The sequence below is a fragment of the Schistocerca gregaria genome, chromosome 1 (assembly GCF_023897955.1).
Source record: "Schistocerca gregaria isolate iqSchGreg1 chromosome 1, iqSchGreg1.2, whole genome shotgun sequence".
Lineage (NCBI taxonomy): Eukaryota > Metazoa > Arthropoda > Insecta > Orthoptera > Acrididae > Schistocerca > Schistocerca gregaria.
In genome coordinates, this window is record NC_064920.1 from 674,406,677 (window position 1) to 674,422,741 (window position 16,065).

Consider the following 16,065-nt stretch of genomic DNA (forward strand, 5'->3'; position numbering starts at 1 on the left):
TAATCGTCACTAGGAATTGTCGTAAATCAGTATCAAGACGACTCTCCTAATTAGTCTCATGGAAATTACTTTTGTTGTATGAAAGACTGATAAAATGAAATTTCAGAGCCGGCCGCGGTGGTCTTGCGGTTCTAGGCGCGCAGTCCGGAACCGTGCGACTGCTACGGTCGCAGGTTCGAATCCTGCCTCGGGCATAGATGTGCGTGATGTCCTTAGGTTAGTTAGGTTTAAGTAGTTCTAGGTTCTAGGGGACTGATGACCACAGCAGTTGAGTCCCATAGTGCTCAGAGCCATTCGAACCATTTTTGAAATTTCAGAAAACTGTGCATTCCGATGACAACGGTCTTCAAATTGAAATTTCCTGGCAGATTAAAACACCGTGCCGCAGTTGCAGTCCCTGGCTCAGTTGCCAATGATCTTATCTACCATCCGTTAGGTAGATATAATCCGCCAGGAAGATTCATAACATCGGACACTCCACTACAGAGTCAACGTTTCTGTATAGGATCTTTAAATTCTTCCTCAAACAAATATCTCAGCAGTCGATACGAGCACATAATTTAGATACCTAAGGTTGAAAGAAGATTATATATAATGAAGTAAAGATCCACGCAGTCGACACCGAGTGAAAAAGCGACTCCTTATGTTTCTGATCTAGACTGCCATTAAAATGCGAAGGTACTGAGGGAGAAGTTTTAGTCTAATTCACAGTCGATTTATTGATCTTAAACATGACAAGACAACAAAACAATTACAGAAACATTTTACAAAAAATATTTATTTAACAAAAGCCTTACTAAAATGGTATCTGTGATGGACAAAGTGATCTGCTGAGGATCGACACACGACACTACTCGTTCTATCTCACTTCATACACGTGAATCCAGGTTATGACATCAAACTACGCCACCACTAAGCATCTATATTCTACCATACAAAAAAGAAAAAAGGAAAAATATGGTTCAAAAGAACAAGGTGCTGAGAAACAGATATTATAGCCCCACGTCACTTTACCATCATATTGGTCAAGGCGGCACACCAAGATGCGTTCGGCGACTGAAGTCATGGACAGCGGCAATCTGTTATTAAATGCGCTTTCTCGAAAAATGCAAGTACGTGGTCTCGCGTTCGGTTAATTCAGAATGCAGGCACTTCCCTAAAAACCTCTGAAACCCCGATGGATTCCAGTATGCAGGTGGACCCATTTGCTGGTCTGCCAAACCAATTTGACTCCGTGCCACAACAGTGTGTGTCGGAATACGTCAAATGTTTAGACGGCCAACTCAAGACAAAAAAGCAAATGCACGCGTCACTCGTTGTGACCGTGATGATATAAGCAGTACCTCTGACGGTTCAGAAGGTGACTGGCACAGGCTCTAAGTCACACACTAGTAAAGGACACAAGTCTCACCATTTAGGTAGAGACCTGCATTTCTTTACTAGCGAAGCGCCAGTACAAGAGACTTGTACAAGAGTGCCGATCTCCCTTTCTCTCCGTTTCCTCGTCAGCTCGGTTCCAAAAGCACATATCTCTTTTTTGACTTCCCCCACTTACACACAAGCCAATCACGAGCTGGAGCCCGGCATTCAAAGCTTGAAGAATGGTCTTTGCACTGCAAACCGATTTGACCAATCAGAGACTTTAAAGTTAATTGGCAGGAAACGGAAAAAAATTCAGCTTTGCGGTCTCTTTCCCATGAGTTTGCCATGTCTTTTGCTAACACAATACAGGGCGAAAGCACAGCCCTCCATAAACAGCTTGTTACTCCCCTGTTGCGTCCATTTCAAAGTTTGCAAAGAACAGCCATAAACATGCAAACAGCTTCATGCATTGAAAAAAAAAAAAACATATTTTGAAACAGAGTCTGGACGTCTGGGCGCCAGTTTCACTGTCCCACGGACATCTGCAGAACGTTTACATTTATTTTGGCGGCTTGCTCGCTAACAAGGCCTGCAACGCGCAGTCGGCGACTTTTCGGCGCTAGGCCGTATACCTGTACGTCTGCCCCCTGTCTGGCGCCAAAGCTAATGTGTTTTGCACAATGCGACCGCTGCAAGCGGCTGCCTGGAAATGTCTCTTCATCGTTCCCCAGAAAAAAAAAAACCTGCTTTGTCGGCCCACCAGCGCCGTGCTTTTACTGCAGTCGCTTAAGTCGGCACCCCTTTCCTTTGAACGCAGGTAAAGCTTACCGTCTTTCTTTCCCTAGAGCATGCAAACATGACCATAAACTGCTGCCCACCATTTCATCACAATGTATGAAGTCAAATCGCTGTAGATCGTATTCCCTACACCGAATCAGAAATGAGAGTGCCCTGCAATCTCTCAAGGTTACCTATTTCTTAGCGTATTTAATGAAACGTATGGAAAGTTTTTTTTTTTTTTTTTTTTAAGTGCTCCATAATTTTAGAGGCACAAGCGTATAGCAAAACAACACAAAAACGTCCAGTAAACATCAACTCTAAAATGTATATATTAACAGCTATGAGTGCTTGTTCATCTTCACTGCTGTGAAACATATCTTCCATTAGAAGCTCTTTGATATTACGAAAGACTTACAGAATGCAGTAAACACAGCAGGACACATTCCATTGTTACTGTACATGGATACAGTATGCGGTAAACGTGTGTCAGGGTTGTTACTGTAAACAGTATTCGCAGTTCTGGATAAGTACCACACATACAATAGTTCTAACCAGTTTGTATTTTGATAAGTTTGTGAAATGTGTTTACATTTTAGTTTTACCTTTGCACTTACCAGTATAATGAAAGCCAATTACCCCACAAGGAAATGGCAGACATAATCTACTGTTATGGTCTGTCAAATGGAAGCAAGCGTCGATCCCGTGAGCTGTAGGCTGAAGAATATCCAGAACGCAGGTGCCCTCTGCAAAAATATTCAGCCGGCTTATCCTCAAAGTCTGGTTCAATTAGAACTAATGTATGTGATGCTCTTACCGAATACTACGAATTTGGGTTACAATTACAAGATTAACAGATGTTTACTGCATGGACAAGAATAGAGGAATGTGTCCTCATTTTTTTACTGCATTCCATAGGTCGTTTGCAGTGTTTCACATTAGCAAAGAAAAACAGCTTTTAAGATACAGATTTTAGAGACCGTGTTTACTGGATATTTTTGTCTTGTTTTGATCCATACTACTACTACCTGTTTACTATACATGTATGTCTACTCTTTCTTTGCTTTCTTGTCGACCGCACAGCCGGGAGAAAGAAAGATCGGGATATAAAGCTCTGACGATTTTGGGGTAATTAAAACTACTAAAAAACTACTAAACTACTAAAAAATACTAGTCCAGATTGGATGTAATGGGGAAGGAAATATTTCATGGTCTTATTTCGGGAGCCGGATGCTGTGGCCGAGCGGTTCTAGGCGCTTTAGTCCGGAACCGCACTGCTGGTACGGTCGCAGGTTCGAATCCTGTCTCAGGCATGGATGTGTGTGGTGTCCTTACATTAGTTAGGTTTAAGTAGTTCTACGTCTAGGGGACTGATGACCTCAGACTGTAAGTCCCTTGGTGTTTAGAGCCATTTGAACCATTTATTTCAGGAGACTTCCTTCTTTTCACCTCAAATTATCTTGGAAGAAAACGAAAAATCTACATTAAGATGGTCTGACACGGATTTCAGTGCGTTGAGGTAATTAGTGGTAGAACTAAAGATAAGTTGGAGAAAGATAGAGGAGAATAGAGAAAGCTTGGAACTGCATCCCGATTTAGGAGCTATTCTGTTAGTGCCACAGTAACCTTAAATTAGGACGTGAGGAAGTGGAATGAACCCAAGAAAACCAGTCAGCAGACTAAGCTAAAACAAGTAAACTGCTTCTGTATTGATAGCACCGAAGGCGTTTTAGTACAAATAAGCGAAATGTGTGTTTACGTAACACGATTCCATATTTCTTCACACACGTATACAATAAGGGAAATGACAGTCAGAAATAATGTGAAATTCCTGTAAATTCAGAAAAATATGCTCAATAGAGGATAAGTAACTGATAATTTGTCACTATAGGCGCTGTTGTAGAGATGTCATTGCCAATATTTTGAACCTGTAGCCCACAGCGCCTTACTTCGACAGTTCAAACTTTTAAATTAAAAACCCATTTTAAGTGACTTCTTGTAGACTAAACGTTTTCATAAAATCATCACTTGACATTTCATCTACATTTTCATTTACCTGTTAATGAAACAGCGGATGTGCACCCTCGTGAAACGAGCACGCCGGCCTCTACTGACCTGTGACGCTGTAACTGTGCCTCAGATGTGTCGCTGTCAAAAGCCGCAGCAGCCTGGCCTACAGCTGCTAGGAAACGTACGCCAGTGCAGCCTAGTGACGAACGCTCAACTCACCTGGAACACAAGGAAACGGAAGTCAGTCACAGGTATGTGACAACAATACAGTAAAGGAAGAGAGCCGCTCGTGTTGCATCCCCTGCAAGTAAATGCTCCAGTCAGTTACAGCTGGCCAGAGCCACTAGCAATTACGTAACAGTGGTAGATGTCAAAACATACATAGCAGCTTATGCAACAGCAGCCGCACAGCCTGTCGACCATCTGCGATGACCGGCGTGCAAGCAGATACAGCAGCGCTGGGTGCGTACCAGTTTTTTTTGAAACACGTAAGACGCATTTCTAGTACGATAAAAGCTAGGCGAACCAGCGGCGGAATAGCTTCTTCTCGTCTGAGACAATCTTCGTGCGTTACTGCTAGGCTCTTGCAGGGCCAGTAATAGAGGCTTGTCCGAGTTCAAGTTCAAGTTCCTGAGTAAATCTTAGTTTCTTTGAACAGTACGTCTTTTTGAACCAACGAGGGGGTAGCAAGCAAAATCTAGACGTCCACCACAGACGCAACCGATAAAAATTAGATAAAAATACCAGTTACGTGTTACAATGTTCTCTAGAGAGAGGAATGTATGGTAGATATTTACAGAAAACCCACAAAACACCGAGTATGTCAAAACCATTCATACAATCGCAAAAGTGAATATCTTCTATGCAGATCAAGACAGAAACTTTGCGTGTATTTTAACTTATGCATATGATTTCGCAAAAGTATATCTTTCATGTGCCTCCAGATGCATACTTTTTTTACAGTTATATTAGGCAGCAAAGGTTTAATTTATTTCCCATAAATCTTCAATGTATCCTGCACCGGACGCACGACAAATATCCAGCCTATAGTCAAACTCGGTCCATAATTGGGGACTATACTTCGGCTTAATGAATACACTGCTGTTGCTATGCAGCCTTAGTTATTCAGTCAGTCAGTCAGCAGTTATATGCTTCATAGATCATTTACAGGCTTAAATCGCTAAAATGTCATTAATCTACAGTTAATTATAGGAAATCCAAGAAAGAACGAAACGTTTTTCATGGCTCTTCAATGTGCCGCTGCCTTAAAACGGCTTACTCTCATAACACGCAAGATAGAACTCGATAATAACTAAATACAAAAATTCTGAAACAACCAATATATCGTTCCCCGTCGTTTTAGTACGGCAAATAGTAACAATAACAATTCGTTCCCGAGACATTCAATGTTCTTGTGCTTAGAAAACGTATATATTCATGGGTTGTAAGGCATAACATAAAACTCACAGTATATGGGCTTCCACTGGATACGACAAATACAGTATGCTTTCTGCGGGCTTCAAGCTTTTTGCTTGTGACGTAGGAAGCGTTCTTATTTCCTATTCGTTCTACTTTACATGACACGTCGCCGATATATCGCAGAACTTATTTTATGTTTCACGTGACGAATGGCTCCTCAACGCGAAATAGCAGGAAATGACGGTTCAAAACTCGTAGAGCACCAAATCAATGTTAGGTAACTCGTGCCGTGTGCCGACGGCTTAAGGGACACTTGAGACTATGTAAAGAGCGTCGCCACTAGCTAGTGAATGACTGTAAGGGAGTATTTTGGAGTGATGAATCACGCTATACGCTGTGTCAATCCGATGGAAGTGATTGAGTATGACGAATGCCTGGAGAAAGTTACCTGCCATCGTGTGTAGTACCAACAGAGCTACGGTATGGGGTTGTTTTTCGTTGTTAGGTTGTAGTTCCATTATAATGCTCAAGGAAACGCTAAACGCAGAAAGTTATCAATAGCATTTGTAGCTGTATGTACTGCGTCCAATTGAGCAGCAATTTGAAGACGATGATTCTATCAGCATATCAACGCACCATGTCTTAAGGCAGCATCTCTTGAGGCAATGATTTGTAGACAATAACATTTCTGAAATGGACTGGCCTGTGGAATTTCGACCTCTGGGATGAGGTAGAAACTCGACTTCGCTTCCTCCAACACAGCGTCCAAATCTCAACCTCCTATGGTTTCGGCCATTGAGTAAGAACTGGCCGCCATGCCACCACAGACATTCAGAAACCTCATTGAAAGTGGCCAAGCCGTCATAAAAGCGAAGTGTAGATACACTCCATATTAATATCCACTAACAGGTGCTCGGATATCTCTAATCAGTTAGTATATTGTTCTCCAACAGTTGCTAACGTTCGCTACGATGCACTTCGTTTCCACCTGTGGATTTCCCCGCTTTACACCTGGCACTTTTAATAATTTTTTGCATTTGTTTTTCTGTTTCAATTAACTCGATACTTAATTAGCATGAACTTGTCTTAAGGGTAATTTACAAAATACAGTGAGCTGACAAAAGTCGTGGGATAACGGTTTGCACATATACAGATGGCGGTAGTATCGCGTACACAAGGTATAAAAGGGCAGTGCATTTGTGCTCAGGTGATTGATTTGAAAATGTGTCCGACGTGATTGTGGCCGTTCGGCAGGAGTGAACAGACTTTGAACACGGAGTGGTAGGTGGAGCTAGACGCGTGGGACAGTCCATTTCGGAAGTCGTTAGGGGATTCAATATTCCGAAATCCACAATGGTAAGAGAATGTTGAGAATATAAAATTTCAGGCATTACCTCTCACCACGATCAACGCAGTGACCGAAGGCTTACATTTAACGACCGAGAGCTGCGGCGTTTCCGTAGAGTTGTCAGTGCTAACAGATAAATAACACTGCGTGACATAACCGCAGAAATCAATGTGTGTGTGTGGGGGGGGGGAGTACGATTAACGTATGCGTTAGTACAATGCGGCGAAATTTGTCGTTGATAGGCTGTGGCAGCAGACGACCGACGCTAGTGCCTTGCCAACAGCACGACATCGCCTGGGCTCGTGACCATATCGGTTAGAACCAAGACAACTGGGAAACCGTGGCCTAGTCAGGTAAGTCCCGATTTCAGTAGGTAAGAGCTGATGGTAGGGTGTGTGTGTGGCGTAGAACACGAAGCCATGGAACCAAGTTGTCAGCAAGGTACTGTGTAAGCTGATGGTGTCTCCATAATGGTGTGGGCTGTGCTCACAGGGGATGAACAAGGTTCTCTGGTCCAACAGAAGCGATCATTGACAATAATGGTTATGTTCGACTACTTAGAGACTATTTGCAGCCATTTATATATTTCATGTTCCCAAACAAGGATAGAAACTTTATGGACGGCAAACGCGCCATGTCAGCAGGCCACAATTCTTCGCGTATCGTTTGAAGAATATTCTGGACAGATGGAGTGAATCGTTTTGGTCATCCAGTTTTTCCGACATAAATCCATCGAACATCTATCGGACGTAGTCGACAGGTCAGTTCGAGCACAAAATCCTGCACCGGCAACACTTTCGCGATTATGGACGGCTATAGAGGCAGAATGGCCCAGTACTTCTGCAGGTGAATTCCAACGACTTGTTGAGTGCACGCCACGTCGAGTTGCTGCACTACACCGGATAAAAGGAGGTCCGACACGACAACAGGAGGCATCCCAAGACTTTTGCCTCCTCAGTCTGTAATGTGTTAGGTGGGTAATCAACCTTTTTTTCAGTTAGTGTCTTCGTGTTGTACGAATCTGGTGTTTCTTGAAGTACTAGAAACATATCACGATTTTTTCTTTCCTCTGCATACATGTGGCGAGCAATAATGAGTTTCCTAGTAAGGTCTGCATAATTAAGAAAAATGGTGTAATAACTTACACTTCCTGCTCTAGGCGCACCCCTTTCTGCTGTAAGCAGTCCGTCACAGTGTCATTGGCGACGTGCCGCTCTCGTCCACGCGAGCTCTCACATACGCATTGTGGATACTGAGCGAGAGACAAGCGCACTGCTGTTGAGTGCGGCACGGAGCGGACGTTTATAACGGCTGGTTGTCGTTGCGCTGGGCTCAACACACTCACAGCCAGCTTCTCCGAAGTTAACGGCCCATTACCAAACCAGCGGCTGTCGCTACTGCGCCGCCTTATGACTGCACAAGCGCCAGCATGTCAGTGTAGCAGCAATACCCGAGTACTGGGCACTATGCCTAAAGCTCTGAATTAATGAAAATAATGTTAATTGATCTCCCGGCTAGTTGGGCATAACCTCCGTACAAAACCTGTACAGATTATTTCAAAGCTCGTTTTTCCAAGTTCGTATGTGTCAGGTCTACAAAAACTAACGTTTGTAAAAAAAAAAAGAGAAGAGAAGAAGCCCCAGGAAAGTAGCCCACAATGGAGGTAACTTGCAAAAGCTTCGACTGATATTTTATATTGCTATTCCCTTATGGTCCTGGGTAGTGCTGATAGAGAAGATACGAAGAAGACCAGCGCATTCCGTCACGGCTTTGTTTAGCAAGCACTGTAGCATACGGAGGCATTTCTCCAAGTCCAGTGCAGAAGCTACAAGAGTAAGATTGTCCATCACGGCGTAGTTTAACGATGGTTCCTAGAAGAGTCACCCCAGCATATTGCTGCCTCCTACATATACTTAAAGAAAATATCACGAAGGTAAAATTAGAGAGATTCGAGTTCACACTGAGATTAACATACATCTGATGTTACTGCGAACCATTCGCAACTGGAAAAATAACGCGAGAAATGGCAGAAGTACTCGAAGAGTCATCCAGCACACACTACGAGATGGCTCGCGGTGTGTAGAGGTAGTAGCTGTAGATCTAGGAGGATAAATGTGATATAAATGAGCTTATGTACGTGACGTAACAAAAGTAATCAGATTAAAAAATTCTGCGTGACTCTGGACTTTGAGAATTCAGTATGAAATCACTAGGTGTAACAATCAAGGCCTCTAATGGTTCCGACGTGGAGTCAGAAGGATTTTTGGGCACATTTTCTGAGGAATCCCCCGCCACACAATTTGTAAGCAAATCGAAAAATCATCAGCAGATCTTGCTGGCCAGGGTAGTTGACTTCCACCTTCTAGAGCACGTTGGGTGGCACGGGATACATGCGGACGTGCATTGTCCTGTTGGAACAGCAAGTTCCCTTACCGGACTAGGAATGGTAGAACGATGGGTTCGATGACGGTTTGGATGTACCGTGCACTATTCAGTGTCCCCTCGACGATCACCAGAGGTGTACGGCCAGTGTAGGAGATCGCTCCCCACACCATGATGCTGGGTGTTGGCCCTGTGTGCCTCGGTCGTATGCAGTCCTGATTGTGACGCTCACCTGCACGGCGACAAGCACGCATACGACCATCATTGGCACCAAGGCAGAAGCGACTCTCATCGCTGAAGACGACACGTCTCCATTCGTCCCTCCATTCACGCCTGTCGCGACACCACTGGAGACGGGGTGCACGATGTTGGGGCGTGAGCGGAAGACGGCCTAACGGTTTGCGGGACCGTAGACCAGCTTCATGGAGACGGTTGCGAATGGTCCTCGCCGATACCCCAGGAGCAACAGTGTCCCTAATTTGCTGGGAAGTGGCGGTGCGGTCCCCTACGGCACTGCGTAGGATCCTACGGTCTTGGCGTGCATCGCTGCAGTCCGGTCCCAGGTCGACGGGCACGTGCACCTTCCGCCGACCACTGACGACAACATCGATGTACTGTGGAGACCTCACGCCCCACGTGTTGAGCAATTCGGCGGTACGTCCACCCGGCCTCCCGCATGCCCACTATACGCCCTCGCTCAAAGTCCGTCAACTGCACATACGGTTCACGTCCACGCTGTCGCGGCATGCTACCAGTGTTAAAGACTGCGATGGAGCTCCGTATGCCACGGCAAACTGGCTGACACTGACGGCGGCGGTGCACAAATGCTGCGCAGCTAGCGCCATTCGACGGCCAACACCGCGGTTCCTGGTGAATCCGCTGTGCCGTGCGTGTGATCATTGCTTGTACAGCCCTCTCGCAGTGTCCGGAGCAAGTATGGTGGGTCTGAGACACCGCTGTCAGTGTGATCTTTTTTCCATTTCCAGGAGTGTATTTTTCTGTTCATGATTGTTAAACACAATTCTCTTTCAAATGAGCTTTAATAAAGATTGAACTTGCGTCTTCGTACTCAAAGAGTTCGTTGCCGGTCTCATGAGGAAAACTGTTATGGTTAGTCAATATATGTTTCATCTGTCTCTAGACATGACCAGGTTGCGTCAGGAAACCATACTTGTCTCCTCAGTAGGCTACGCTTCAAGAGTATGGGTGCGCGGGGTAAGATTAGAGTAGAGGACAACTCTGTTGATGTTTACTGTAACTGTAGGACCATATCTGCGTAAAGTTTTCGTGTTGTTAGGACTGTCCCCCTTTGACCTTCTCACTGAAAATGGGGTTACCCGACACTACGCAGAAAGTAGAGACGCAGAAGACGCGTGATAAATAATACTATTAGGAGCAGAGTCCAAGGAAGAAACTATTCTGTAGATGAATGGGTTTGTAATGTCGGGCGAGGTGGGGCAGACCTGGGGCTCGCAATCGGCAGGACGGTGGTTCAATCCCCGCCTTGCTTCAGTTTTAGTTTTTCCGTGGCTTCCCTGAACTGCTTAAGGCAACTGCTGGACTGGTTCCTTTGGAAAGAACACAGCTGATTTCCTTCCTCGTCCTTTTACTATGCGAGTTTATGCTCCACTTCTAACGAGCTCGTCGTCTGTCGAAAATTAAACCCTCACCTTCCTTCCTTCCTTGCTTCCTTCCTTTACCTTCCTTTGTGATTCCTTCTCGAACTAAGAGACATGCTTAAAACGAAAGTACATATTCTCCTCATGAGATATGTTTCATTTTATCACGCATCTGGAACAGAATAGGACGAACACGTAGCAGCAATTGTGGCTGCGGAGAATTTGGAATGCCAGGAGACGTTTTTCGGCACTTCATTCGTTTGCAAGAATAGGGACTAGATAAACAATGTAACTGAGGAGATACCCCAAAGCGAATGGGAGATTTACTTTGAAAGACACAATAAGAGGAAGAGCTGTGAATACACAGAGACAATAATGAGATATGTAAAAAGTATGCTGTAAGCACCTGTGTCGAACGTTGTAAAGAACGTCGTCCTATAGCTCATCACACTATGCGTTATGGTTTGTCGGGTGCGAAATGTATGGGAATCAATGCCCCATGTAAAAGACTGGTATTATTAACGCGCTTTATACAACTCCCTGAGCCCTTTACATGTTGATTCTGAGCGGCGGTGTGTCTGAAACGTTTTCCTCGGCCACGCATAAGAAAGCTGGGAGATTTCAGTGTAGGTTGAGGCGGTTCTGACCTCCATAACTGAGGCGTCAAAAAAATGGGTGAAATGTGGCTAAAGGGTGGGGATGTGACGACATTCCCATCATGTGCGATGTGCCATGTGCATGGTGACGTTGGGCAGAACTGTGATGAAATACGGCGCCCAATGTGACATCATTAATCCAGGTTACAGCTCACATGATCTTGTCAGCTGTGGCCTCTTTTTCCCCATGTGTCGACCGACACTTTGCTCAAATTGTTCAAATGGCTCCAAGCACTATGGGACTTAACATCTGAGGTCATCAGTCCCCTAGAACTTAGAACTACTTAAACCTAACTAACCTAAGGACATCACACACATCTATGTCCGAGACAGGATTCGAACCTGCGACCGTAGCAGCAGCGCAGTTCCAGACTGAATCGCCTAGAAGTGCTCTGCCACACTTTGCTGTCTGAAGCGTAGCCGACCCCGAGGATGACCTCTCAGGGCGCAATGCCTTTGCACCATTACACAGGAAGCTTGTATACATCTTTGAGCCAAATTTCTAACTTGTGCGTCCGAACAGCACATAAGGATTTAATTGGAAAAATGTATAGCATAAAAAATTTACTGTGCAAATATATACAAGGTACACAATTTTGCTTCCGCCGTTCGTTTTTTCTCCAACATTTGAAGCTTTAATGTAAAAAATTGGTTACACATGTATCAAAAAAATGTTCAAATGTGTGTGAAATCTTATGGGACTTAACTGCTAAAGTCATCAGTCCCTAATCTTACACACTACTTAACCTAAATTATCCTAAGAACAAATAGATGCACACCCATGCCCGAGGGAGGACTCGAACCTAGCCGGCCGGTATGGCCGTGCGGTTCTAGGTGTTTCAGTCTGGAACCGCCTGACCGCTACGGTCGCAGGTTCGAATCCTGCCTCGGACATGGATGTGTGTGATGTCCTTAGGTTAGTTAGGTTTAAGTAGTTCTAAGTTCTAGGCGACTGATGACCACAGATGTTAAGTCCCATCGTGCTCAGAGCCATTTGAACCATTTGACTCGAACCTCCGCCGGGACCAGCCGCACAGTCCATGACTGAAGGGCCCTAGACCGCTCGGCTAATCCAGCGCGGCTACAAGTGTATCATTCAAAGTATTTTCCATCGCTGGCCACTATTTTCTCCCACCTTTCGGGCAGTGTACGAATCCCGCTTCGAAAAAATTGTTCATCTGTTGAAGCGATCCACGAGTCGATCCAATTTTTGACTTCTTCATGAGATCGAAAGTGTTTTTCAGCCGGGCAATGCGCCACTGATCTAAACAGGTGATAGTCAGAGGGAGCAATGTCTGGAGGATACGGGGGGTGGGGTAGGACTCCCCATTTTAACGTTTCCAAGAACGTTTTCACCTGTTTTGCAACGTGGGGTCGAGCACTGTCGTGCTGCAAAATCACTTTATCGTGCCTCTCGCTGTATTGCCGCCGTTTGTCTTACAATGCTCTGCTCAAACGCAGTAATTTCCATCGATAACGAACACCTGCGATTGTTTCCTTTTATTTTTAACACCTCATAGTACACGATGCCGAGCTGGTCCCACCAAATGCAGAGCATGATCTTGGAGCCGTGAATATTCCATTTGGCCGTCAACGTGGAATAATCGCCAGGATATATCCAGGATTTTTTGCGTTTAGGGTTATCGTAATGAACCCATTTTTTGACCCGGTCACAATTCGATGCAGAAATACCTTTCGTTTTTGCCTCTGAAGCAACTGTTCACAAACACACGAACGCCGTTCAACGTCTCTTGGTTTCAGCTCACACGGGACACAAGTTCCTTCTTTCTGAATCATGCCCGTAGCCTTGAGACGTTTTGAAATGGCTTGCTGCGTCACTCCCACTAATCGTGGCAATTTTCTTGAGTTTGACGCGAGTTTTCACTCAGCAATGTCTCCAATTCTGCATCTTCGAAAACATTCTCTCTTCCACCACTATGCCGTTCTACGACGTTAAAATCACCGTTCTTGAAGCGTTAGAACCACTCATGACACGTTCTTGCACTAATAGCGTCCTTACCATACGTACTTGAGAACATTCGATGACACTCAGCCGCTGTTTTCTTCATATTGAAACAAAACAGTGACACCTCCCGCAACTGTCGAGAATTAGACTCGTAAACTGACAATTTCAATCAGAAACAACTTTATGATGCAGATACAAATCGACTAATGTTTGAACGAGGCTATGTTGACCGAGGTCCAAGCTAACTGCCTGACGTCTGCGATGTGTTTCTGTCGACCGCTACTTACCCTTATCGCCACCTATCGGCAAACGGCGAAAGCAAAGTTGTACACCTTGTACAATAATAGTCGTCAGAAAAACGATCTGCTTTACTATATGTATATCGGCAATAAATAAACAAGTAAATAAATAAACAAATGTTTCTTCGGGGGAGCGTGACACCAAATGAGTCACGAGGTAAAGTGATACCCTTTAGCAACCAGACCACCAGTGACAAACAGTGCGCAAGTGTTTCGCATTCGAAACACTAACACCACGAAAATATGTCATGCAAGTATGCGGTATCACTTTAGACACTGGACGTTTCCAAATTCAGAATGGAAAACGCGCACTTCTGATTCAGGTATGTGAACTGATCTGACAAGGCGAGACAGTTGTAACAGTCGTGAGAAATGGGCTCACTGCTGACATGGGTAAGCCAAGCGAACAAACTTTTCCGCAAAAGGGGAATATACCGAGGATGAGGTATTTTAAGAAGCGCGAAATCTGTGAATTGTTCGCACGCCTTTGTGATAAGTGTGTGTCGTGTGTCGCCTAATGGCACCACTGCGAATAACCAGGATGGGGCGATGCCTGATAGGCACAAATGTTATTACCAGTCCCCTCTCCCCTCTCCGCCGCCCCGAACCCCCCCCCCCCCCCCGATTTTTAATCAATGATCTGTTTCATTGTACGCTGACAGTTGATTTGCCCTCATCTTTGTAGTAGACCTTCGCCTCATTTATCAATGGCAAGTGGAGGACAGTGTTCCGGAAGTGTTTATGCACAATGCTGCCATAGGTCCACTAACGATTCACTCTCGTAGCGCTGTTGTCAGTGGTATTAAATATGATCCCCGCATTGTATCCATAGCAGCTGTGAAATAAAACAATATAGAAATCAGTACCAAGTGCATAGAAATTGACCTACAAACTACTGTCCACATCCGTAAAATTAAATTTTCGTACGAAAATAATCAAGAGTGTCATAAAAAATAAGAAACAAAATAATGCTTATAGTGAAAATGGAAGAGCTGTAGCAGCATGCAGATTAATTAAATAAACACACTACCGTAATAAATCTGGGCTTTCAGTTGGGGGAGGTAGTAGAGGACTTCAGCACGGATCATATCTTTGTAACCCGAAGCCCAGTTTGCCACGCCAGTAGGGGCAACGGTACCAAAACACGTCACTGCCATATTGCAACAGAGACTACACCAACAATTCTATCACGGACAGTGAATTTTCGCAGATGATGTAATTTCACACACATTCCTTGCGGGCTTGGATGGTTCTAGACGTGATATTGAACTGGAGTCGGACTACGTGTAACAAATTCATAGACGCTTCTAAATAATGCCCTCGGAAATCAATCCCTCGAGGCCGCAGGTTCCGTAACTCCTGAGAGATACACGAGGAACAGAAGACTTGGTGCACAGCGCACATTGGTGTCTTCGATGAAAAGTGTTTTGGTGAAGACTCTGTCATCTGTTCTCATTAAATTTCGTGTAATAAAGGGAAGAAATAATTTAAATTTACGAAAAAGAATGAACAGGTCCTACACTCGACAAGTATAAACAAAACACAGGACAAAAGAATACGTTATAAATCAGAGTACAGTGACTTCGAACTGATATAATTCCCGATTATTCCAGTGCATGGTGTTACAAGCTTTTACAAGGAATCTCTTTCGTTAAAGTACTGCAGTTTCCCTATATTGTAGCTATTCATTGAAGCCTGTTATTTAATTGAGTTTCAATGCACGTTTTGTTACTCTCAGATTTTTGTTTATTTATTTATTTATTTATTTATTGTTACGTGGGACCAAATTAAGGAGAAGTCTCCATGGTCATGGAATGAGTCAATGAAATTATAACACGATAGTAGAAACAGATAAAATGAAATACAAATAACATTTTCAGGCGACAGTTCGTAAGTTTAAATAAAGAAAATCAACACTGTAACACTGGAATTTGCTTAATTTTTCAGCTCTTCCAGAATCTCCTCGAGAGAATAGAAGGAGTGAGACATGAGGAAACTCTTCAGTTTAGAATTAAACGTGTTTGGGCTACTGCTAAGATTTTTGAGTTCTTGTGGTTGCTTATTGAAAATGGAGTCAAGGAAGTGCATTCCACATGCAGATTTGATTTCTGCCTAGTATTAACTGAGTGAAAGCTGCTAACTGTTGGGAATAAGCTAATATTGCTAACAACAAACGACATTAAAGAAAATATATACTGTGAGGGCAATGTCAGAATTCCCAGACTAT

The 16,065-nt window shown here is 44.2% G+C and overlaps 1 protein-coding gene across 4 annotated transcripts in view; it reads right to left on the reverse strand.

Annotated features, from left to right (window-relative positions):
• Positions 1–16,065, reverse strand: part of LOC126362786 (uncharacterized) — a 1,515,202-nt gene that overhangs the window by 979,453 nt on the left and 519,684 nt on the right. The window contains exon 2 of one of the 4 annotated variants that reach the window (XM_050007911.1): positions 4,196–4,368. The exons of 2 other annotated variants lie outside the window; for them this stretch is intronic. The gene's annotated coding sequence lies outside the window, so the exon portion shown is untranslated. The remainder of the gene's footprint in view (positions 1–4,195; positions 4,369–16,065) is intronic. One more of the 4 variants, XM_050007912.1, reaches the window with a different exon arrangement.